At 44.7% G+C, this 24,681-nt stretch overlaps 2 gene segments (V, D, J or C); both read left to right on the top strand.

Moving 5' to 3' along the window:
* LOC308345509 (T-cell receptor alpha chain constant-like) overlaps positions 1-24,681 on the top strand; it is a 440,131-nt gene that overhangs the window by 333,243 nt on the left and 82,207 nt on the right.
* On the top strand, positions 15,601-24,592 carry LOC308345511 (T cell receptor delta constant-like). The segment is given in 5 exons: positions 15,601-15,664; positions 20,164-20,442; positions 21,039-21,104; positions 21,435-21,566; positions 22,718-24,592.

The following is a 24,681-nucleotide window of genomic DNA, read 5'->3' on the forward strand; positions in this document are numbered from 1 at the left end:
CCTAAGTACACCTGAGAATCCAGCTGCCTTCTAATAAGCCAGCTCTGCCCTGACAGATACTTGAATATGATCAAACACCCCCAGTATCTCCCTTCCTTCTGTCTACACTCCCCCATGTTTTCTAGCAGTTCCTTCCTATAGGGGATATGAAGTATCTTCAACAGCCTGATATTCTCCTTTGAATTCCCTGGAGTTTGTCTATAACCCTCAGAATACACCAGGGTGGAAATAAATAAAGCTAGTTCAAAGTCCACAATCCCAACTATTTCCAACCTGCAGGATGCCCCTGACCAACACCTACTTCATTTTTGCCTTGGTTTCCCATGAGTTTTCTCAAAGTGTCTCTAAGAGTCTCTAAACATGGGGCCTGGTCTTAGCTGGGACTGGATAATACCATGGAAGCCAAGTTTCCACACAGTTTCCAATTCTCCTGTTCCACACACACCCCGCCTGCCCCCACCCTGAGAATGAGGTCGCCCAGCACGGAGAACAGGGCTCAGCATCCCTCCAGAAAGAGCTGAACTTTAAGATACACCCGCTCTGTGTCTGTTCCTCCCCTTTCCCACAGAAAAGTGTCTCATACGACACCGTGACACCACAGAGAAAAAGAAAATGACAGGTTGTCCAGCAGTCTCAGGCCACTTCAGGGAAGGAGGTCAGCTATGGGGCTGAGATACTTTCAAATGACAAATGCCAGAAACACTTGCAAATGATAAATGCCAAAACAAAAACCAAAAAGACCAGGTATTTGCCTAGTGTGCCAAAAAATAATACAGGACTAGGAACTGGGGTACTTGATTTCTTGCATGCTTCTTTGAAACTAGGTGTCTTGAAGAAGTTCTGAAGCCTCTCTGGGTCTTTCTAGACTCTTGCAACTGAACACCCAAGGAAGTGAATATTAATGATCGCTGAGGTCTCCCCAGCTCTGACACTCCAGGCTTCCTCTCCAGAGACAGAGACACAAGTGATCTTTGATGACTCACATGAGTGGAAAAGAATGTGATTTGAATGTAGACCAGGTGAAACTCATTTCTCTGTGACTTTAGAATATATTTCATGGTGTGTAGCAAATCACAACAAATTTACCTTCCTGATGATGCTTAGCTCGGGCTAATGTTAAAAATCAACTTGCTTACAAGGAATGTTGCTAAGCTCCACTACACAAGCATAAGCAGTATTCCATAAGGCAGGCTGGTGCCAGCGAGAGAGCAAGGGACCCAGAGTCAGGAATGTGTAGGTTCTGGCCATGGCTGTGTCACTTGCTCACTTATCCTCTCTGAACATGAGCTGTTTCATCCTTAGCATGGATTCAGAAGACACTTTCTGAGCATTCACTGAGGCTCGGGAGATATACAGAGATGAACCAGACAAATCTCTTCTCCCAAGGGTCTCTACCTATTGAAAGAGAGAAAAATGGTTTTGATGAACTCTCTTCTGCACACCTCTGTTGCAGGGAAACAGAGGGAAAGGATGGGTATCTAACCCGGTGTGGTCTTCTGTTATCAGAGAATTCACCAGCAAAGATAAGGCCAGAAAATGAATAAGAGATAAGGAAGTGGGAAAGATCCAAATTGGGGAATTGAAGAAGAGAAGGGCTTTTCAGGCAAAAGCAATCACATAGCAAAGGCAAAGAGGTATGAAAGGACATAGAGCTTTCAGGAAGCAAGTAGTTCAGGGCAGCTGAGTTCAAGGGAGCAAGTGAAAAGTACAAGATGTAGGCCTGATTGGCAGACAAAAGCCTGTGTTCCATATCATTTCATCCTGAAGAGAATGGGGAGCTTCCAATAATTTCAAGCATGTAATTTCATAGCCAAGATCCCCCCTAAGGCTTAACGTCTGTATTAATTAGCTATTTCCGCTGCGATTATGATCTGTAACAATCCCGAATCGCCAGTTGCTTACAACAACCAACATATATTGTTTTTGCTCGCTGTTCTGCAGTCCAGCTGGACTTGACTTCAAGACGTGAGTTGGATTCAGCCCTTCCCAGCATGTCTTCTTTTTAGGACCCAGGATGAAGCAGCAGTGACTTCCCGGAGCACACTGGTCTCATCGCAGAAGAAAGAGGTTTAAGAGTGCTGGTGAAAATCCATGATGGGACTTCTCTTGGAGCCTCGCACAGTGTCACTTCCAGCCACGTTGTATCAGTCCAAGCATGGCCAAGCCCCAAAGTCAACACAGTGGGATGTATACTCAGCTTGTAGTAGGCCTTGCAGAGTCATGGGGTAAAGTACGTGAGCACGCACTTCTGTTGCAGGGAGGGAGTGAAGAGTTGGAAGCCACACAGGCACATTCTCATCAGGATTCATCACCCCAGATCTCTCTGCCACAGCCAGGGAATTGTAAGATTTACTGCCCCAGACCCATAAGGTTGCCTCGTTTAGGTTTTGATATTACTCCAAAGTTTCCTGTTTTTCCATCCCCAACTTTTTGTTTCCTATAACTAGTTCTATTCAAACCAGCTTTTAGTAATTGCTTGGGAAAGCCTACACCAGCACTGGGAAGGGATCAGTGGGTCTCAGGTGGGTTAACAAGTACCTTAATTCATGATCTCACACAGTTAACCACCCACCTCCTGCGGTTTCAAATCCTAGCACCAAAAACCAGTTCCACTCAAGAGTTCAGGCTGTAATTCCTTGTTCTCATCTGGCCTTCCCCATGAGACCCACATTTCCTTGCTTTCTGTCCAAAGCCATCCCATTACATTAATACCGAGAGAGGGGCACCTGGGTGCCTTGGTGGTTAAGCATCTGCCTTTGGCTCAGGTCATGATCCCGGAGTCCTGGGATTGAGCCCCAAATTAGGCTCTCTGCTCTGCAGGAAGCTTGCTTCTCCCTCTCCCACTCCCCCTGCTTGTGTTCCCTATCTCCCTGTGTCTCTCTCTGTCAAATAATAAATAAAATCTTTTTAAAAAAATACTGAGAGCATAACATTTCTTCTTTTCTTTTTTTCCTCTTCGTTCTTTGGTTTTTGTTTTTTTTGGTTTTTTTGTTGTTGTTTTTTGGCAGTGGGGCTTGTTTGGTTTTGTTTTGTTTTTCAACAAAAGAATGTTGGACTCTGTATATGAAGATGAAGTTGCTTGGAACTTATGGGACAGGAATGCAGCCGTACGTAAGGTGGGAAGGAGTTGTCACAAAGATTATAAGTAAAACTGCGATGACTTAATCAAGCCATGGATTTGCGTAAGATCTTCTAGAGAGAGTGTGAAAATAAACCTTTTTAAAATCGTGGTCCTGGGGCACCTGGGTGGCTTAGTCGTTAAGCGTCTGCCTTCGGCTGGGGTCATGATCCCGGGGTCCTGGAAATGAGCCCTGTCAGGCTCCTTACTCAGTGGGAAGCCTGCTTCTCAGTCTCCCACTCCCCCTGCTTGTGATCCTGCCCTCGCTGTCTCTCTCTCTCTCTATCAAATAAATAAATAAAATATTTAATAAATAAAATAAAATAAAATTTTGGTCCCTTTTGATAGCAACAGCAGCAAAATGCACACTTTCCTTAAATGGTTATCACTTAATAATGCCACTTTGTTTTCACAGTGATAGACGCAGAGATCACAGGCAAACCAGGACTAGTGTGTAGAGGGCCCCAGAGGAGTTTTCAAAAAGGGAATAACTTGTCAAAAACTGGAGGTCAGACAAGAATATAAATAACAAGTATCCACTGAATTAGGCCAGCGTAGCCGTATCTTGTGGTATGGGCCCCGCCTTGCACAAGGACACTGAGCTGAAGGGACAAGCAAGGCTAAATTCAGCTCGCGCCCCGCCAGCCGAGCCACGGCCCTGGTGCAGGGCTGCATCAGCTGGAGAAAGGGGCGGCTTTTATAAAGCACACAAAGGTGCCATCTGTTTGCCAAGCTTGAACCAGTCCGAGGGGCTGCCTCTGCATTTGCCCAGCACGGTTGCCTTTTCGACATCACACAAAGCACCATATGGCCCACTGGCCCTTGATTTAGCGACCAGAGAGTCAATGGAGAGGATGAAATTTTAAATTTACATGACAGTCCTCTGTGTACTATATAACACTGTTCAGGTGTAAAGTGGGGCAGGCAGAAGTGAATGGGAGGCTTAGCAGTTCACAGGAGAAGTCTCACCAACCACAGACATCCTCTGCCCAACCCACAGCATGTAAAATCCCTTTGAGACATCCAGAAGTCTGACAGATTCCTCTATGGGAAACCATCTGAGGAGACTGGCCAGAAAGCACAGATGGGAATGGACGTGATGACTTCTGAATGACCATTCTGGTCGCAAACTCCAGGGCAGATCCAGCCAACAAGGCAGAAAAGCCTCAGACAGAAGCAACCAGGCAAGCCTGCCTGCCCAGCCCCCACCCCACGGGCAGCCAAAACCCTTTCATCTTGCCAGAGCCTGACTTGAAGCAAACATCAGGCCCCAGGGGTGCTCAGAGGCAACACAGAGTGAAACCAGGGGTGGTTTTTGCAAAGCTCTGAAGCACTGTGATCGGTGGGATACCCACAGTGCTACAAAAGCCACAGAGACCCATACAAAAACTGCAGAGCATTTCCCTGGGAAATCCTCAGCCGGGCTGCCAAGCCCCAGGGGATGAGCACATCGGAGAGCCACCCCTCTTTGCTCAGGGACTCAGGAAGGACACCAGGAAGTTGACTGGACCAGAAGGGACCCCCAGCTGCTGACCTCTCACTCCCTCGGATGAAACTGGCTTTTCAACATGTTCCCGCATCTGCATGTGGGGAATACAAAAAGGGTGTCTCTTCAGAAACTATTATTGTCCTGGTTCATGTTGATTCTATGGTAAGAGTTATATGAGCCATCTCATATGGAATTTCTGAATCCAAGTCCCTAGAGAGATCTGCCTGAGTGCTCGGCTTTGCAGTTAGAGAAGACAAATTCAAAGAGAGATTGACTTGTTTTTAGGCAATCGCCAGCCATAGCTGTTCATCCCAATGCTGACTGTACCATAAATCCCTGGCACCTCATCAGGGCTTCACACTGGTCCCTCACCCCTTGTTATGCCAGACCCTGTCTGTCCTTAAAGTAGCACTGGGGGATGTGAAGGCCTTGACTCTGGAACAGTCAGGAATCCAAGATCCATCTTCTTGGCAATGCTGAGAGTTAGGGGTGGGTCTACAAGTGAGAGCAATCTAAAACAAGAGAAAGCAACAATTCAGAGGACGTCGTGAAGCATGCTATATTAGAAATGGTCGCTATAGGAATACGGGCTCCTACCTGCCCCTCAGTCAACAGCCTCCCCAAGGCAAACCCACCCTCCCCACTGTGATTGATTAAATCATCATAAACCCATTGAATAAGCAATGAGGGGCATCTTTCTAAGAGCTGAGCCCTAAAGACCCTCCCATCCTAAAGATGATAGGAGGAGGAGCTCCCAAGGAGGGCTTCTGAGGTTTTTGGAATGGCTTCAATTGCTGTGACACAAACAAGCTCTTCTTTGGAAAAGGGACTCGCCTCACCGTGGAAGCACGTAAGTAACTCATTTCTTTGCTTTTTGAGTTTAGAGGCTCCTCCATTTAAGGGGGCAGAAATATCAGGAAATGTGATGGGTAGTAATAGCACCAAAATTGTGTCAAGGAGGGAAGAGGTGAACTATGGTTAGTCCCCTCAATAGGCGTTAGGAGGAGGTTTGTCTGTTAAAAAAAAAAAAATAGAGTCTGGGGGCACCAGGGTGGCTCAGTTGGTTAAGCTTCTGCCTTCAGCTCCGGTCATGATCTCAGCGTCCTGGGATCGAGCCCCACGTCAGGCTGCTCAGCAGGGACCCTGCTTCTCCCTCTGCCTCTGCCCTGGACTCGTGCTCACTCTCTCTCTCTCTTTCTCTCTCAAATAAATAAATAAAATCTTTAAAAAACGGAAGAGACAGAGAGAAAGAGTCTGGGCTGTGAAAGAACCCACACAGCTCTGGAGAAACAGAAAATTCTGCCTAATCTGTGGGATTCCTGCCAGACTATAGAAACCAGATTCATTGGCTTAACTCCCCTAGGAGAGAAGTGATAGGGAAAAAGGCTGATCTGAGTCCGTGATTCTATCAAAGTTCTCCAGATATAAATAATTCTGACCTCCTTCAGGCTGAGAGCGAGAGAGAGAGAGAGAGAGAGAGAGAGAGCGCGAGCTCGCTGGCCATAGAAGGTGAGGCCAGAGGGTGGTCACTGGGGCTGCTACATTTCTCTTCAGAAAAAAAGGAACCAGGCATCTGCTTCTAATTCATTGAACTACAAATGGAAGCTAGGTTACTAGTGAGGAAGTGGGAACATTCTGGTTCCCAGTGAGACCAGATTCCAAGCAGAACAAAGTGAATGTGTAATGTTTCCAACTAAGAAATGCTTTAAGCCTGTAGGACGCAGACAGGAGTAATCCCCTAAGGACTCATGGTGTTCGTCTTCCTCACTAAGAAGATCTGGTGCCACTCACTAATTAACTGCTATAAAAGAATCAGTGCTAAAGTTGTCAAAGAATTGCACTCAACACAGAAGGCATCTTTTCATGTCATATAAGTGACATTTGAATCCAACCTTGTCTTGCTTTAAAAAAAAGATGCAGTCTCTATTTGGCAGTAGCTTCCAGTTAGATAGTGGATATTAATATTAAGCCAGCAAAGGTGAAAAACAAATACAAAACCCCATTCCAAAGGTCCTAGGGAAGTCTAACAGTGGGGTCAGTGGTCCCAAACCTGCTGAGGGGGCTACTGGACAAGTGACAGCACACTCTGGCCTGGTGCCTGGCATTCAGCTTGTGTTGTCCAAGGTAAGCGTAGGTTACAGAGAGGTGCAGAGGGAGAACGTGATGGGGCGGGCTCCTCTCAAAAAATGCGGAGGTGGATGAGGTGCAGGAGGGGTACCATTGAGGGCAGAGGAAGGGAAAAGAAGGAGTGCAAGGGGCACCTGGGTGGCTCGGTTGGTTAAGCGGCTGCCTCTTGATTTCAGCTCAGGTCATGATCTCAGGGTCATGAGATCCAGCCCCAAGTCGGGCTCTGCGGTCAGCAGGGAGTCTACTTCAGGATTCTCTTTCTCTATCTGCCCATCCCCATGCTCGCATGCTCTCACTTGCTCTCTCTCCTTCTCCTCTCTAAAAAAATAAAGAAATAAATATTCAAAAAACAAAAAAAGGAAGGAGGGCAGGCTGGCCATTCCCAGACAATACATACACACTATGGGAAGAAGGGGCGTAGGGCTTTGCATCCAGAAAGAGATAGAGATCCAAAGCTGTGCTAGCATGGTCAGAGCAGAGAAATTCCAATTTTAAAAAACAAGAAAAAAAATCATAGCGAAAGTTTGAAGATTCAGGGCTCCTGGGTGGCTCAGCCATTAAGCATCTGCCTTCAGCTCAGATCATGATCCCAGGGTCCTTGGGTGGAGCCCTGTATCAGGCTCCCTGCTTGCCCAGAAGCCTGTTTCTCCCTCTCTCACTGCATCTCTCTCTCCACCAAAAAAAAAAAAAAAAAAAAAAAAAGGTTTGAAGATTCAACTACTTCAGCCCCTTGTCCTTATACCTCATTGACATCAAAATTTCTCACTAAAATAATAGTTTATCCACATTCTCTGTGAAGTTAGTGACTGATTTCTCTAGTCTCCCTTTGTTCACCACATTCTTCCTAATAAATGAAGTCCTTCTGTTTCCTGAGGCTATGATCCAGTGTTTCCCTAAGTGTTGATGTACAACCCATGATTCTGTATGGTATATAGACTTACTTTTCATTTTAATTGTGTTATCTTTTAATGGATATCAAAATAGTGACAACTAGTTTGTCAAACCCATGTGACTTAAAGTTTCCTTTTAATTATATTTTAAGTTAAAAAGTGAACAAATTTAAAGACAATTATTAGGCAAATTATATGACCAAAAAAATCCAGAGATGTGATTAATTGATGTTTGAGAAACACTGAGCTGGTATGTTCCATCAAACTTTAAAATGAAAAAATAAGGGGCACCCAGAGAGAGAAGGACCAAGAATATCTTTGAATGGTGTTTTCTTTTTTATCCAACTAGTATTGCATTGAAGAGCCCTCACTGCAAACCCAGAGCCTTTATATTCTCAGAAGCCTACTTCCTTCTGAAGCTTCCCTTCCCTTGGATGCTCCTTTCGAGTCCTTACTTCACCAGTCCTTACCTCCTGGGTAGCACAAAGCTAACAGTAGGTCTACACAAACCCACAGCCCCAAATCCATCAAACTTACAGTCCTCTGGGTTAGAGAAAACCTGGGGATGCCACTTAACTTCATAAACAGAACCAGAGAACAGGACCAAAAAGCATGGAATAAAGAGCCACAACATAAATGTGTGCTACTGACCATGACAATGACAGGAGCTTAGAAAAGATGCACAGTCGTCAGGAGCATCTTCATGAGGGTGGGTCTTGAGATACACTTAGAACAACTTGTATTCTTATATGTCATTCCTATGTCAGCTACCACTTTCTGGGTGTCTACTGTGTATCAGGCCACTGGAGGAGGCACATTCGTTATTAATGAATGCCATTTTATGCACTTTTCACAATGACCATGCTGAACTATGACCCACCTGTTCAGAGGTGGAGGGCAGGTTCTCCAAGATCACAGAGCTTAGGAAAGGCAAAATGTGTATCATCTGTCTGATTCCAACATCTGTGCACTTAAGGACTTTTCTTTTCTGTGGAGACTCCAGTTAGATTGAGGCAACCATGGAGGCTTTTCTTGCATGGCCCAGCTCCCTCCCCTCCCACCCTCCACACTGGGCTCCTTTCCAAGCCACCAGCAGAGTCTGAAGCCACCGTTAGGCTGTTTCCCTTCCAACCACCATCTCCACCACCGTCCTTCACCAAGGGAAGCACTTCTGCCCCACCATACCAAAACCAGTTACCCAAAGAGGTATTCTTGAAGCAAGGCCTATTCCCCACACTATACCCCTGGACTTGAGGGTCCCTATACTCAGAAAGATCCAGATAACAATCAAATAATCATCCTGAGAAAAAGGAGTCCAGAAATTCCCAGGCTCATCAATGCGTTACCAAGAGATAACATTCTCATTCCTGTCTTTGGCATTCCCTCTCACTCACGATGAACATCTCCCAGAACCAAGTGTATTTTTTTTAAAATCTGAGTGTAGCTGACACACAATGTGACATTAGTTTCAGGTGTACAACATAGTGACTGAACAAGTTTATACATTACGCTATGCTCACCACAAGCGTGGCTACCATCTGTCCCTGTACAACACTATTACAATATCATTGACTATATTCCCTCTGTTATGCCTTTATCCTATGCTACAGCTTATTTATTCTGTAACTGGAAACCTGTATCTCCTGTTTCCCTTCCCCCATTTGCCCTTTCCCCACCCCTCCCCTCTGGCAAGTATCAGTTTCAGAATGGAGCCTGTGGTCTACAGTGTCTTTGCCTGGTACCACTTTCTCCCAGAGATTCACAAAGCTCTTTCCCATTCCTTCTCCAGGTCTTTACCCAGTGTCACTTCTAGTGACACCTTCCCCAACCATCTCCTATAGTCCCCTTACCCTGTTTTATTTCTATATGCTCCTATCCACCCAAAAACTTTCAGATGCTCATTGACCATCTGTCTCCCTTGTTCCCTGAGGGCAAGGACTCTGAGTCGTTCCTCACTGTATCCACAAAGATGGTGAAGGCACCAAATAAATGTCTATTGAATGAATGAATGGTTGGATGGATGGATGGATGGATGGATGATCAGTTGTGGCGTAAGGCAAAGGGAAACAGAAATAAAAGCCTACTAGGAACCTGCAAAGGCAAAGCCTCGTCCTAGCGTCCTAGCTCCCCAACCTGTGACAAGTCCCTGTCCCTGTCGCCGGGCTCTCTTCTCGCTGCTGAGCGAATCAGCATGAACAAAGCAGACAAAAATTCATGCCTTACTGGAGCTTTCACTCTAATGGCTAAAGACAGATGGTAAACCAAATAAATATATAAAATACATAGTATTATGGGTGGTAATAAGGCCCATGAAGGAAATAAAGCCGGAAGTGAATGCAGAAGATGAGAGAAGGGAGTGGTGTGCAGTTTTTAACAGAGGAGTCACACAGATAGCCTTCTGGAAAGGTGACATTTGAGCAGAGACCTGAGGAGGTGACAGAGTGAGCCATGTGCAGATATCTGGAAGAAGAGCACCTCTAGGTCAGTGATGAGAGTGAGGAGGCCTGTGTGACTGGAGGAAAGTGGAAGTGACAGGGAGAGAATTTGAAAATGAGGTCAGGTTGGTAATAGGCCTGGGGAGGGGGCAGCTCGTGGGCCACCATTAGGACTCCAGTCCTTACTGGGACTGGGAAGGGAAGATTGGAGAATGCAATGGAGGTCACAACTGACCTCGAGAAAAAACAAAGGGAGACAGAAACTTGGATTCCTGGCCTCACCCACAGCCCTAAGAAGTGAGCATTGTCATCTTAAAATCCAAAGAAATAGGATTCTGTTCTCTCTTAGTGACCTTTCCCTACCAGCCTGCCCCTGGGAAGCTCTGTGCTTGGGGAAATTACACCCCTTGCTTCAAGTAAAATGTATTTTCTCTGAGTCTAACATTAATGAACATTCCAATCATTCCACCAAGGCTTTCTAGTTTACAGAGTGCTTTATATATACCCTTTCATTTCATCTTAGGAACCCCCAGTATAGAAGATATTATCCTCATTTTATAAAGGAGGCAAATGAGGCTCCCTGAAATTGGCTAAGATTTCACACCCAGTGAGCAATAGGGTCCAACCAGATTTCAGGTCTTCTGATATCTTTCTATTACTGAGACCCACTTTCCATTTGAGTGATTTTCAAAGTATAATCTCCAGTCTTTTATGGACTGTAAACGGATCTGAAAATGTATACTCTCTCCCTGGTTCTCATAAGTGACATGGGCAATCTTATAGACTCTGATTTTTACATATGACAGAGGCTAATTTAACTGTCACTTTTAAGGGTGAGTAGATCATTGAAAGCTTGTTACAATGTGATATTCATGAGTATGTTATTAAAATGCACTGAAGACTCTAATTCTATTTTATACTAAGAAGTCTGGCTGTTGCACAATGCTGGACAATGATGAAAAGCTCTGATTGGACATGAAATGGAATTCTGCTAAAATGAGGAATGAGTGGGGGTATGTAACTCACTAGATCTTTGCCCCACCTCGCTGTAGCCCAAAGGCTGAGACCCACTACTCTATGACCAACGTTCCACCTTTCTTCCCTCTGGATGAAACTAAGAAATTCCTTTCCGGTCTCTCTCATTCAGCATGCGAGCTCATTCTCTCTCATTCAGACTGTAACATGGCAAAGGCTCAGATTTCTATTTAACAAAGGAATCACCTCCTGCTTTGGTCCTGAAGGATAACCCCCAAGTCTGAAGAGCAAAGAGGTTAGTCCTGATGAGACAGAAATACCATCTAATAGCTATCACGTGACTTGGCAACTGGCTCCAGGGTTGCCCAAAGAGAAAGCAAGGCAGTTTTTAGATGAGGTCTATCGGCTGTGCTGTCCAGCACAAATGATCCACTGGTCTTTGGCAAAGGAACCTATCTGGAGGCAGAACCACGTATGTGACTCCTTTCTCCTTCTTGTGACAACTAGGTTGAGCAATTGTCTTTGTTAAATACTTTCCCAAGTCACCAGCTTGGGAAACACTTGAAAAGATCTAGCCAGCATGTAATTTAGCAAGGGATGGTTTGAAGAGCAGGGACTCAGTCTCTGATAAGGTCCAGCATGAAGTGTGTTGCAGTGGTCCTTGTGACCCACTATCTTTCCTGGAGAATATGTGTTGTCTTCTTTCCATATGACTAACTTTGGATAACCAACTTAGCACCGTGCATTCGCCATTTACAGATCCAGGTCATAACCAGACCTATACTAAATACATCTAGCAAATGAGAGGTATGATGATAGCATGTCAGACCAAGAGTTCAAAGACCAAGATCCAGTCCTTATCTTTGACTGATGAGCTCTCTGACTTGACTTCACTGAACTTTAGTTTCCCTCTGGGTAAGCCAAGGGTTTTCTAAGGTGTCTTCCAGCTTTTAGCACATGATGATTCTGATTACCATCTAAGACCAATTCTTAGGGAAGATTTAGTAGGAAAAGCAAGGAACTCCAATGGTGTGAGTGTCTAATGACCCAGTAAGAATTCTGTGATTTGATTTTTTTTTTAAGATTTTATTACTTATTTGAGAGAGAAACAGAGAGAGAGTGTGTGTGCTCAAGTCGGGGGAGGAGCAGAGGGAGAAGCAGGCTCCCAACTGAACAGCGATCACCCTGGCATCATGACCTGAGCTGAAGGCAGATGCTTAACCAACTGAGCCACCCAGGCTCCTCCCTGTGATTTGATTTTTTTTTTAAAGGTACTGGAAAAGGAGTCAAAACTGTCCTTATGGGTCCATTAACTCTTGTGTCATCATAGAGGTTTTGACAAGTGAGTGCTGAGGCTCCTCCTAGTCCTATCTTCTATTACTTGGGTTCAATGTGTGGAAACTAGAGTCTGGAGACCTTGGAGTAAGGCCCAGCCCAGCCACTCACTACCTTAACCATACTTAGCTTCAGCGACTTCGTCTGTAAGAAGCATATAATAATATACTCTCATGGAGTTTGTTGCAATAATGTTTGCTGAGGTAGTATAAACACAAGACATTTGTAAGTAGCAAAATACTTATACAGTTGGTAGTCATCTATGATTATTATGACCATTTGGGTGGCCTCCAATCTTTTGCATCAATGGCTCTTGCTCCAACCATCGTGTTCTTTTACCTCTAACTGAGGCATAGTCCTTTATGATTGACTTGAGCCTCATAGTTATGTTTCCACTAACAATAGCCATTTATCAGCAAATTTTTTAGCAAAGCCAAAATGATTCCTTTCTCCCTTGGGAAAATATGATCGTGAAGCAAGTTTAGAGGGTAAGTGATGACAGGTTGAGGAGGTAATAGCAGAAAACCTAGGGACTTCCCTAAATGCCAACACGCAGAAGATAACACATATCAAACAAGCTGCCAAAATATAATGCTTAGACCTCAGAAACCGTTGCAGAGTTTTATGTCTCCAACTACACTCGTTCTATTCTCCCCACCCCCTTCCAAACATGGACTATGCAGAGGGCAAATAGGTAGCGAGGTTTTTGTAACGATGTGTGAGGTGGTGTAATGAAGCACAACTTGTCTTTGGAAGAGGGACTTGACTCATCGTGGAACCAAGTAGGTTATGCATTTTACTTCAGAGCATGTATTCCTCTGGACTTGTTGTAGCCTAATCCTGAATGAATGGAACTTCTTGGGAAGTCAGGAGGTTCCAAACTGGAAACGCACTGTTTTGTTGTTGCAGAGAGTCAAGGTAAAATATGAGGACAAATTCATTAGGTTTCTATTAGGAAAATATTCTATATATGCATGGAAACTCAGTTCTGAAGATTTATAGCAGTAAGCCTTCTACAACGTCCTGAACTAAGCCCTTGGTCAAGCTTTTGGTCCCCTCCTCAGTCAGGGACTGGGAACAGGGAAAAGGCAAGCTCTAGATGAGGAGAATCTTCCACTGTTTATGAGGACTGAGAGTCCTGGCCGTGGTGTAAGAAGAGAGATGGTTAAAAAGAAGAAAAATATTAAAGGAGTTAGATCAAGATAGTCTTTTCTCCCTCAGATGACAAAAGCCAATCTTGCCCTTGTGTCTTTTTGCTGAGAACTTGCTTTAAGTCAGTGTGCCTGACTCAGACAAAATGATCCCCAATGCCCCATCCTAGTCTGAGTCAGCCAAGAGCAGTTAATGGGCTCACCTCTTCTGTTAGCCCTGAATCCAAGGACTCTAGAATTCAGGAGCCTACATCCAATGTAATCACAGCCACCAACTTCAGGACAATAGAGAAGTAATTGTGCTCTCCTAAGGATATTGTCCACTGATAATCTGTTCCAAGGCTTGGAGATCCAGGGGTGATATTCAAGTAGTTTGGGTGACTGCCGACAGTCAGTCACTGGGACCGGCCCAGAGAACAGTAGTCTTTCAGAAGCTTTTCTAATTGCAGGCATTGCCCCTTACATGGTTAAATTTTATCTCAGAGGAAATAAAGAAGTGGAAAGTTACGTGAATGGGGCAAGGTGGACAATCCTGAAAGCAGCCAGTAGTGTCAACATGGCATCTGCCTCTCAGAAGGAAACATAACCTTACAGGGGTTCTTGATTGCCTGTTGCTTCCAGGGAAGTAGTGAAATTTGAGGAGTTGTCTCTGAGAGGAGAGAGACTAGAAAGAAAGAGGGAAACAATCATGTTGTAGCTGATTGCAGTCTGATTGATGTTGGGCAAATTGAATCTGAGCACAAAGTATTGTGTTTCATTTTCCCTTTAAATCATTTCCACTTGAAATTCAGAATTATCTGCAGTGTTAGAATCAAATCTCTGAGGCTGTGCCTTTGGGAGCCTTAGGGAAGAAGGAAAGAGATGAAAGTGATGCTTAGCCCCTCTGCTGAGACGCTGACCCGTGCTCTTCAGTGATATTCCATTTACTTCTTTAGTTTTCTCTTCCTGCCATGATGGAGTGTAATATGATTATGTGAAGCTCAGGTAGGGAAAGTGAGAATTTCAAGTCAAGTCCTCAATCCTTAAAGTTTTGACAGCAAATAATGGCCCTATCCAACCGTCATTCCCTTTGGCTCTAGCCCTAGACTCTTGATTTCTGGTGATGAGACAGAGTAATCCATATGGTCTTAAAATTCCATTTCACATGATTATTGTATCCTCCTGAAGCTTGCATCTGGATCCAGAGACAGGAGAAATTATAAAATGAAAACAAACAGTCCAAAGCAAGCAGCGGCTTCCCTGACCCGCATCGGTGACCCATGGCACCACTGGGCTACCAACTTCTTGTTCAACCCTCGGATCCTTAGAATGCCTTTTCCTGGGCCCAGGGAATTAGTTTATTTATTTGACAGACAGGGATCACAAGTAGGCAGAGAGGTAGGCAGAGAGAGAGGAAGGGAAGCAGGCTTCCCGCTAAGCAGGGAGCCCGACGCGGGGCTCGATCCCAGGACCCTGGGACCATGACCCGAGCCGAAGGCAGAGGCTTTAACCCACTGAGCCACCCAGGTGCCCCAGGCCCAGGGAATTAGGAGACAGATTCCTTATTATTGTGAGACTCAGTCTGAGTGATGGGGAAGAAATTAGGTTTCTAATCAAAAAGCAGAATTTGTGACCCAAGAGAAGGAACCAAAATATGAGAACGAGACCTATGTCTAAACCCTCTTCAGCCTGACACTCGTTATAAGAAATGTCACCAGTCAGTGCCCCATCCCTGTTCCCAAGCTATCATGTTCTTCTTGGGGAGGCCTCCCAATAAACTGGGAGTTAAATTTGCCATCTTGAAAGCAGCTACCTGTCACCTGTCACCTTCCTCTCTCCCTCTATGTCAGCCCTGTCCCCTGTCCCAGTGCTTCATGGCTGAGAATCTGGGCTCACAACCTCATCCAGCAAACTATTATTAGCTTCAAAGGGAACTGAGATGCTGTGCACTCAGCCCCTTGATCTCATCAAGGGCAGCTTTGTAGTTCTCAGAGTTGTGGGGTCTCTAGGCTGAGACCCCGGATGGGGAGGCAGGACACAGATGTGCTCACCCAGGCCCTAGGGCCAGCCCCAGGCTGGTTAATTGTGAGGCAGCATTGCGATGTGCTCCTGGGATACTCGACAGATGTTTTTTGGAGCTGGCACCAGACTCTTTGTGGAGCCACGTGAGTTGCCTTTTTTCCCCTCTATTTCTAGGGATAAACTGAGTCCTGGCACTGGGGTTGCCATCCAGTTTACATTCCTTGGGAAAGTAGAACTAGATGGAGCACCCCAGATGTGGGGGTAGGCCAGAGTAAAGTCACCAGGCTGAGTCACTGAAGTAGCTCTGTAACTAGTTTTGTTCTGAAAAAGCATATGTTAAAACTATAGCTCTGGGGCACCTAGGTGACTCAGTCAGTCAAATATCCGACTCTTGCTCTCAGCTCAGTTCTTGATCTCAGGGTGGTGAGTTCAAGGCCCGCATTGGGCTCCATGCGGGGTATGCAGCCTACTTCAAAAAAAAAGGAAACGAAAAAAAACTACAGCCCCCACTTATTTCTGAAATCTTCAAAGCAGCCAAAAAAAAAACCAGAAAAATTATAGTAATTGTTGGATCATATGAGGGGGGCAAGGGATATGCAGGGATGCTTTGGCCCAAAATCTCCAGAGGGTTCTTTCATTCTTACTTATCTCTTTGTTTAAGATGACTAGTATACATGCCTCATTGCAACCTGCAGACAAATGTCCTATAGCTTGGAAGATTCAAAGGAGAGAGGTGGTTTATCAGGTCAGAGTAATCAGGTAGAACAAAGTTGTATTTCAGTGTTCAAGTTAAATCTCATATTGTCAGAGAGCCTTGAAATTGTGAGTGACATTTGTTACAGATGGTACAATTCTTAGGGAGCCAGTAGGACTCTCTATGCAAATCTAAAACATAGATGATTTCCACACATAGAACTTAAGAAAGACTATTCAGGGAAGGGATATACTTCTTCTGATATTGTTGACCAGCACATAACTCTAGCATTGGGTCAGTACTCATAAAAGGAGAAAGCCTGAAATAAAACAGCAATTGTTTGAACAATGCTGGAACCCACAATGAAATGAATTTATATTGGTGGGCCAAGAAGAAAGACTGGAAATTCTCAAAAAATAAACAATTAAATCTTCTAATTTTGGACTATAATAGTGCAAATTTTACCCAACTTCAGATTTTGGTTTAAGTTAAATATAAAATAGACTAGGTTACGTATGGCAACAGTACAAAAAATGCGTTCCATTTTTTTTATTTTAATTCAGTCAGATAACCTTTTTTTTTTTTTTTTGGCTACCATGATACCAAAGAATGGATTAGAAAAAACACTTTAATTTCAAAAAATTGTTTCCAGTAGGTAGGTATTCAATGAGAAAGAGAGTCTGAGAAAAACGTTTTGCCAAATGCATGCATTATGAGTCATCTGAAATGCTAACATTGACATTAAGAGCTCAATATCACAAGGGTATTACCTTCTGCAGACATTTGTCTTGTCAGCTATATTACATTGTTCAAATTATTTAAACCAGGTCTCTCTGGCCCAGAGTGAACATTGACGACTGCCTTAAAATCCCAAGCAAGCCTTAATTATCCAAGTAAATCAGGCTAGGATTGGGTCAAACTCTTAGGTAACCAAGGAGATAGGGTTATTTTCTTTTGTTTCATCGTTTCTTTTTTAATGGACTAGTTTCCTTTCGCTGTACCTCATAACTCCCTTGAAAATCAACCAGACAACATGTCACCAAGGTCAGTAGAGTGAGCAAGAAATGTCGCAAGTCTGAAGGCAGATGAACGAGCAGAACGTGTGGTTTTTCAAGCCGTTACTGCCAGAGTTATCAGCGTCTGTTATCAGTGGCTTCCCTGATGCTGGAAAGCAAAACAAAGTTTTCTCACATAGGTTGAAATCAGGTTCCAGGAGAGCCCCTTGAAAAAAATCCCAGCCCCTCTGCAACCACTCTGGAAAACAGTGTGGAGGTTCCTCAAAAAACTGAAAATAGAGCTACCCTACGACCCAGCAATTGCACTACTGGGTATATATCCTAAAGATACAAACGTGGTGCTCCGAAGGGGCACGTGCACCCGAATGTTTATAGCAGCAATGTCCACAATAGCCAAACTGTGGAAAGCGCCTAGATGTCCATCAACAGATGAATGGATAAAGAAGATGTGGTATATATACACAATGGAATACTATGCAGCCATCAAAAGACATGAAATCTTGCCATTTGCGACGACGTGGATGGAACTAGAGGGTATCATGCTTAGCGAAATAAGTCAATCGGAGAAATATAACTATCATATGATCTCTTTGATATGAGGAAGGGGAGATGCAAGGTGGGGGGGTTTGGGGGGAGGTAGGAAAAGAAAAAATGAAAAGATGGGATTGGGAGGGAGACAAACCATAAAAGACTCAATCTCAAGAAACAGACTGAGGGTTGCGGGGGGGAAGGGGGACGGGAGAGGGTGGTGGGGAAATGGACATTGGGGAGGGTATGGGCTATGATGAGTGCTGTGAAATGTGTAAACCAGATGATTCACAGACCTGTACCCCTGGGGATAAAAATACATTATATGTTTATTAAAATAAAAAATTAAAAAAAAAAAATCCCAGCCCCTCTCTTGTCTAGACCTAAAGCCAAAAGTGTAAGGAACCAGATTCTTAGGAATGAGTTTCCTGCCCTGGAGTGCCTGAAACAGAATCCAGCTTTTCAGCTGAACTCCAGGCAGAGAATAAAGTAGAGAATCTTGATTCTAGTGATGGGGGGGTTTCTCTGAACAGCTGATTCCCTAGGAAAGCCATGACTGGCCATGGTCCATTTACAAAATGGTGACCAGCAGGAGCTTCCAGACTAGCAAACATTCCATCCCAACCAGATACAACCAAATAATTTGGTTATAGCTCTATTACTGTGAGTTTTACAGCTAAAGCCCATATCCAAATTCAGGACTGAACATTAGAAAAAGCATTGCATTTACTCCCTCATTACGAAGACTTCTCATTTAGCATTACCTTGTGTCTTGATTGTAGATCATAGTAAATAAAAGTACACTGGAATTCAACATTCTTAATTTGATATCACAGGTTTTAAAACTCACCTAAGGTTTGTTTTGTTTCCGTCTGTTCTGTTTTTGAGAGAAAGAGTGTGTGAGCAGTGGGGGGGGAAGGGGGACAAGAGGGAGAAGGAAAGAATTTTAAGCAGACTCTGTACTGAGTGCAGAGCCCCAGGCAGGGCTCCCTCTCACCATCATGAGATCATGACCTGAGCAGAAATGAAGAGTCAGACACTTAAAGGACTGAGCCATTCAGGTGTCCCAAAACTCACCTAAGCTTTTGATATAAGAGCTATAGTCACACAGGAATTAATATTGAAAATTAGTAGTTAAACTTGTAGTTGGAAATATGTCCAGATCATCATTCAGAGATCGGTTGTCTCTCCTGATTTCAGGCATTTTCAGTTGCCACCCCCCACTTCTTTTTTAACAGTTATTTGAAGATCGGGGCACCTGGGTGGCTCAGTCAGTTAAGTGCCTGCCTTCGGCTCAGGTCATGATCCCAGGGTCCTGGAATCAAGCCCCATGTCAGGATCCCTGCTCAGCGGGGAGTCTCCTTCTCCTTCTGCCCCTCCCCCACCATGCACCCTCTCACTCTCTCTGTGGTTTCTCTCTCAAAAAAATGAAATCTTTAAACAAACAAACAAAAACAGTTATCGAAGATAGCCTAAGAATCGATGTCTCCATGGCCAAAATTTATCATAACTCAGAAACTTCAGTAAGTCATGATGGGAAAGAATCATTACTCCCTCCCTCAAAGCTTTCAAACTTTCAGTTTCAAGGAAAGAAAATGATGCAGGTACAGAATGGCAGGTAGATGATAGAGCTCAGGGTGAGGCATGAATGTAAGAGGCGGCCAGGGGCACATACAATAATGGAGACCAACATTCCACAGCCTCACTTAGAATAAAACAAGAACTGGGTTTAAACTGGTTTTATGTCTATAAGGACTTCCTGGGAATGACAGTAGTCATTTCTGATTAAAGACTCAAAACAAACTGCAGGATAGTCCCTTACAAAAGAATAAGTATTCACCTAAAGGCACAGAGATGTACTCCTTGACTTCAGCGGTTATCCTTTCTGATCTGTAAAATGGAGATGACACCCTGAAGTGATCCCAACACTACCATCCTCAGAGTATTTGAACCAGTCAGCTAGTCCTTCTCAGACCTGTGTTTTTGATTGACACAATGCCAAGAACAAGCACCGAGCCTGCTCTCACTCCAAGGGCTGATGCATTTAAAGTAAACCAACGGATGCAGACAGCTACTCAGCCTGACTGCGATTGTCCAGAGGATTGATGAATAAAATATAGATAACTGAAACTCAGACAATCTAGAAACTTCTTTGTAGTTGTTCTTTTCCATCTCTGCTTCAGCCGTGTCACTTAGCAACTCCTAACTAGAAGTCAAACTGACTGCTTTCATTTCCACTTCCCTTGGCCACACTTTGATGGGGGTACTAAGAACCCCAGGTCACTCAGGATGCACAATTGTCTGGATTATAATGTTTGGCCCCAATGGAATTGAAGCAAACACCATTGTTTAACTCCCACACTTGTGGAGAACCATCTTCCAAATAAATTGATTATATTTACAGGAAGCCAGCCTCCTGCCAGACCATCCGTTTTCACCATGAAAAATGGGTCCACTGTTGCTTGCCTGGTGAAAGATTTCTACCCTAAGAAAATAGACATAAGACTTGAAGCACCCAAGACTTTAGTAGAATTTGACCCCGCTATCGTCGTCTCTCCCAGTGGGAAGTACAGTGCTGTCAAGCTGGGTCGGTATGAGGATTCCAATTCAGTGACCTGTTTGGTTGAACACAACAATGAAATCGTGCGCTCCATTGACTTTGAACCAAAGAAAAGTCCTTCAGGTAGGTCATATCTAGCTTCAAGGGGTTGGGATTGTAGGGATGAAGTGTTAAGGGAAAGGGAAGTTGGAGATGTAAACTCTTGACCCATCACTGTCAATATGGCATCACGCAGGAAACAAGGCTGAGGCCCAACTAGGCCCATCATTGACTTGGATTTGAACTCTGCATCCCCAAGCTGAAACCTGAGATAAAGCCCAGCTTATTTCATCCCCCACCCCCATGTCTTCTTCACCAACCACTGTCTACTTTGTACTGATGACTGTCCTCCTACTAGACCCTGGGTTAAAAATTCATGTGCAGTCTAATCCAGAGTGAATACCAAAACAAGGGGGCAGGCTGGCCTATCATGGGATTGAGAATCCTAGTTCTTTCTACAAATTAGAGGCATACCTGATTGTGGAACTCACAGTGTAACAAAACAAAACAAAATCCAGAATGGGTAGAATGTTGGCTATGTGAATAGCTATCTGAACTTAACCAAGTCATACCCCCTGGTCCTCAGTTTGCTTACTTAGAGTCTCCTCCACTTTTAAAACCTGAAATCCTTTGAGCCTCTCGGTTGCCAGTAAATCCCTGACCACTGCTGTTTGTTCTAGGTAACGTAAAACCAACAGAACCTGAAAGCATGGAGCAAACTTCAGAGAACCTCTATGGGCCCAAAGGTTAGTTGTAACCAAGGGTTGACTTCAGAACTGAGGGTTAAAGCAAACTCTGTCATTGTCAGATGGGGCCAAAAGTCACCATCTTTCAAAAGAAAACAAAACCACACCCGAGCCCAGTTGGTTCCCTATGAGCCTCTCAGCAGAGCTTGCCTGACTGGGAGTGAGCAGCAGACGGGGGTCCCAGAGGACCGAGTGGCAGTGAGCTGGACTTGCAGACCAGGCATAATGCTGGTGATGGGGCGGGCTGCTTGGCAGTGTTGTGGGCCCAGTCTCTGGAAAGGAACTTAGTCTCTTGCTAAAGCCACCATCTTTACTCTTGTTCAACCACAGTTCACCGGAGCTCACAGTTCACAGCCGGGAAGGTGAACATGCTGTCCCTCACAGTGCTGGGGCTCCGAATGGTGTTTGCCAAGAGTCTTGCCATCAATTTTCTCTTGACTGCCAAGTTATTTTTCTTTTAAGGTAAGAATTGGCTGTTTCTTATTCCTACCCCTACATAAACTATGCTACACAGGGAGAAAAGGAGTTTAGGAATGTAATGGGCCAAGAAGCCTTGGGAAGGGAAAACCACATAGAGACATATTATGATTTAATAAGGTGGGCCTCCTTAGATACTCATCATAACGCCCCGTCTCCTGTTATCCTCTTGTTTCAAGCCAGACTCAAATGCATTATGTAGTATAATGTGATACCAGCCAATAATCGCAACCTCCATCCCAGAAGCTAAAAAAAAATTATGGAGCTAAATAAGGAGAAATAGTTTTCTTCATTTACTATTTTGTTTATCTGGCCAAGGGGCCAAGGGTTATTGGCAAGGCCATCAGTAAAGCTTTGCCCAAGGAATTCCCAGAACCTGCCTTTGCCTAGACAAAAGGGATGCAAGCTCCCATTCCTTTATCACAGGGCTCCAATGTGTAGACCAGCCCATCTTTGGGATGAACCTCCAGCCCTATTAGTAGTGACCAGCCCAGTGCTAGCTACTCACGATGCATATGGAGTCATAGCTGAGACATTATTTGCCTGCTACTTATATTCCTTTTTCAGGTAATCTCAGACACGAAGTTCAAACTGGGGCCTAGGTTTGCCTACAAAGCCCCTTCCCCAGCACCCCCAAACACTCCTCAGTCCCAACTCCCAATCTAAGGACAACTGTGGATTTTGAATGTCAGACTAATCCAACCCAACCTGAAAACAATGTCCAGTCACTTCCAAATGGGTGACTGGTTCTAGGCAGTGTGACTGTCTAGAAAGAGCCCGACACTAGGAATCAAAAGATGTGGGTTTTCACCCTGACCTTGTCCCTAACACTCTGCTACCCTAGCCTGTTGGCTCCACCTCTTTGGGCCTGAGTATTTGTGTCCATAAAACAAAGGAGCTATGACTAAGGAGAGAAAATGGGTTCCATGGCTTATGCCAACATTGATAGGTTAATACTGACTGGCTGAATTATGGCCATGTGCAGAAGGGAACCAGGCTACAAGAGATTAGTGACATCTGCAAGGATATAACCTTGGCAAGTGCTGGCCAGCCCCAGACGACACAAGGACCATGATTCCTCTCAGCCCTGATGGTCTGTGATCTATGACACTCTGACAACTGTCCTTCACTTGCAGGCTGACCGGCATGAGAAGGCTCCATTATGAGACTCTCACAAAAGCCTACAGGGTTGCTGTCTCCTAAGCTTCTGACTTCTTGGTGATTCAAGTCGACCTCCTGCAGCCTTGTATAAATGGCTGCTACCAAACCAGGTTTCCTTCAGAGACAACAAACCCAGCTCATTTCCCAGCCGAGTGGAAAGACAAAAGTCCTGGGGAGTTAGGGAGGTTATTATTCTCCTAACGGCTCTATATGCTGCTTTCTAAAGAGATATAGGACTCATTTCCTTTTTTCTTTTCTACAACTAATATGCTTTGGGAAAGGTGTTTTGTTCCTTTGACTTTTTTTGCCTTAGGAAGTAGAGAGTGGGAGCCAAAGGATTCCCAGCTCCATGGAGTCCAAGGAAAATAGACCTTGGAGGTGAGAGAGCAGATGCCCTTTACATAACATGAATGGCTCTGCCTGGCCCAGCACTAGATTTGCCCCAAGCTGGCATTCCCAGCCACAAAAGCCCTTTCTGCTTTTCCCAGTACTTTACAAACAAAATCACATTTGAATTCCCATGCAGCTGGTGGGGTTTCTAAAACCTCATCCAAATGCTCTCTGAGCTATTAGCAAAGATCAGAGTAAAATACAGAGAAAATGCACTTATTTCTATTAACTGATTTAACAAACATGAATTGACTCTCCCTACATTCCAGGCACTGTGCCGAGGGTACAAAGATAAGTAAGATGTGGGCCTGCTTTCAAGCAGCGAACTGTGCAAGTGTTTCTGGAGGGAGGGAAGAGGAACGAGACCCCTCGATTTCGGCTGTAAAAAGATTATCTTTCGAGGGGTTTGCCTGCCAGTCTGTGCACAGGGAATGTGAGGTCAAGGGACGATGATTCTTGCCTGGCCCATGTTGTTGATGGTTTTCTGCCTTTCCCGGTGTTGTTCTCTGTTGCATTTATTAAAGTGCATTGAGTGCTCCTTGCCTCTAGCTTTACTCATAACACACCACTGCAGGGGGTAAGTGGGTGCTGCAAACTCTCTGTTAGGCAAAAAGAAGCCAAACTGAGCTTATAGGTCATGCTGTGGCTTCCTGAGCCCCAGACCTGCAGGCTCCTGCCTCAGGGACCCTAACCTGGGTTTCCGGCTGTCGCTGCTTTTGCAGAAATGACCTTTCTGTGGCCTATGAGCTCCACTACTCCCACCTCAGCAAAGCTACAGCTTCTTCCAAGTGCACCCGCTCAGGCAGCAGAGCCCTTGTTCCCCAGTACTGTGGTTTCCTCAGCACCCAGGGCACTATGTAGGATACCAAGTGGGGGCTTGTGAGGTCACAAATGAAAAAGCCACCCTCACTAACTCCCCTTGCCATCACCATCTGCAGACTGCCAGGTTATGTCTTCACGGCCCAAAGCGAAGAAAGACGCAGTAGCACTCTGACTCAGCAGGTGTGGGACCTTCTAGGTGGATAAGCAGGTGCACGCAGGGAAAAACCATTAAAAAGCCTCCACACAACATTCCCTAGTCTGTGGAAAGAAGACCTCCTTCCAAAACATTCCCATCTGTTACCTGGGGCAACAGCAGCATGTTTCTGTGAGTGGCCAAGAACAAAAAGATCACACCCTCATTTTTCAGATGGAAAAAATATGCACCCCGGAAAAGGTAATGTACCTTATCCGAAGTCATGCACTGAGGCAAGGACGGGGCTGGGGGCTGAACCACATTATCAAGAGCACCAGCCCGAAGTTCGTTCTACTGGAGTAGAATGGTGCTGTCTTTAGGCTCCACCAGGGAGAGCACCCCCAAGACAAGGACAAGGTGTTGATTTGATTTCAGCTGGACTGGACTTCAGGGTTGTCCTCTATTTAGCATATAAATGAGCCACCCTCTGGTCCACTTCGGTGACAAAAAAAAAAAAAAAAAATATCCTAGTTTATCACAGGATCTCGAATTCCCTCCACCAAAAGGAATTTCCTCCACCAGAAAAGATAATTG

Source organism: Martes martes, assembly GCF_963455335.1.
Source record: "Martes martes genome assembly, chromosome: 7".
Classification (NCBI taxonomy): Eukaryota; Metazoa; Chordata; class Mammalia; order Carnivora; family Mustelidae; genus Martes; species Martes martes.